The sequence below is a fragment of the Physella acuta genome, unplaced genomic scaffold (assembly GCF_028476545.2).
Source record: "Physella acuta isolate Inbredline_101_S28 unplaced genomic scaffold, ASM2847654v3 ptg000090l, whole genome shotgun sequence".
Classification (NCBI taxonomy): domain Eukaryota; kingdom Metazoa; phylum Mollusca; class Gastropoda; family Physidae; genus Physella; species Physella acuta.
The window spans coordinates 95827-97500 of record NW_026731610.1 but is presented as its reverse complement, the minus strand read 5'-3'; the positions used below and the strand labels follow the sequence as shown (position 1 = coordinate 97500).

Below are 1674 nucleotides of genomic sequence, written 5' to 3'. Positions count from 1 at the left end.
GGGGATTGACACCAACTAAACGTTGCAAATTTGCCCTGAGAAAAATACTTTCTTGAGAATTGTAATAAGTTACACGTCAATTCATGTCTGGGGTGGGGGGAGGGGAGTGACACCACATTTAATAATTTTCTACAACTTGAATTAATTACTGTTAGAGTTAGGAATCTAAATAATTTTTCTAGGTGGATTAATATATGACTATATGTAATGTTTGCACACATTTCAAGTAATTTTTATACAATTAGTATAAAGTAATGATTTGTTTGAATATTTCTAGCCTTAATAAAACCAAAAGTTATTTTGTACTTAATTCGCAAATGTCATTAAATATTCAATTTCGGTTGAAAAATATGTTTTATGGCAACAACCTTTTGGAAACCAGCTATCAATGCAACACTTTTAATTTATGGTGTATACACACTTACGCGTTGGCATAGGCAACCATAAGGAGAATAAGGAAAAACCAAAGCTTCATTTCTTGTTGGAATGAGGCTGAAACAAATCAAATTTGTAATTTTAAGAACGCTGTTTAAAGAGAGCGTTGTGTTGACAACTAATCGACGAAATTGAACTCATCTATTCGTCTTTTTTTTAACAAGCCTTTCGATAGAACATAAGGGGACATACGTCCCCCCCCCCCCCACATAACATTTAAGTAAAAGATCTAATTCTCTGCATTCCTTAAAATTTTTAGTAATTTCCGTTGACCGGAAGTAGAAATTTACGCTATTTCCGATTTCGCAAAAAACGCATGTGACCAACTTACCAGCCCTATTAAGCATAAACACAACATAACATTAGAAAATGGGGCAATGGCTGACAGGCTTACGTGGGTGTAAATAAAGAGAGACGCTTGATACTGAGTCCGATGGAGAGATGTGGTTGCAGCCCTTTGTACCTCAGGGTTAACAAAGGAACAAGTCAATACTTCATAACATATAAAAAAGCATACACTGGAATTTCTAAGTAAGTATAAACATCAACAACCATTTAGATAAGGCGCACGAATTATAGAGAAAGTCTTGTAGTCGTGCAAAAAAAAAATAAACCGGGAGTGATCTCCCCTAAACTTTCTCGAATATTCTAATATAACACTACGGGGGATGGCAACTCGGGATATAGACTTCTAGACATGATTTTTAATCCATTTTAAATACTCAAATTTTTTAAAATAGAATATAATCTCGTAGAAAAAAGAAATGCACACCAAGTGAACGCTAAATAAAGATGTGCATAATAGTGCGCAATATTATTAGTACTTTATAAATTTACATACATTTACAAGTACTTCCGATAAACGGAAATTACTCTTGACCAAAGGTAGAGAATTAGATCTTCTACTTACATATCAAATTTCATTTATCTATCTGAAATAGAACTCAAGTTATAGGCTTTTGAAAAATTCAAAGTAGAAAAAGTACCACTTCCGGTTATCGGAAATCGCTCAAAAGTTTATACGGATCTACGATTTTGATAAAATACTTATATATGAAATTTCATCAACCTAGCTGTATCGGTACTCAAGTTATCGTGTTTACACACGGACACACACACGGACAGAATTGGATAATCCAGTTTTTCCAACTCCATTACGCATAAAACGCCAAAATTTCTATATATCTAAGTTTATGATTTTTGCCCGATTAAAATAAGTCTTCTATATCCCGGATGTGA

The 1674-nt window shown here is 33.6% G+C and overlaps 1 long non-coding RNA gene across 1 annotated transcript in view; it reads right to left on the bottom strand.

The window, feature by feature from the left end:
• Positions 1-929, bottom strand: part of LOC131927907 (uncharacterized) — a 9234-nt gene extending 8305 nt beyond the window's left edge. Inside the window, exons 1-2 of the long non-coding RNA XR_009383712.1 lie at positions 830-929; positions 426-492 (exon numbers count right to left, since the gene is read on the bottom strand). This is a non-coding gene — a long non-coding RNA (uncharacterized LOC131927907). The remainder of the gene's footprint in view (positions 1-425; positions 493-829) is intronic.
• Between the last annotated feature and the right edge of the window lie 745 nt (positions 930-1674).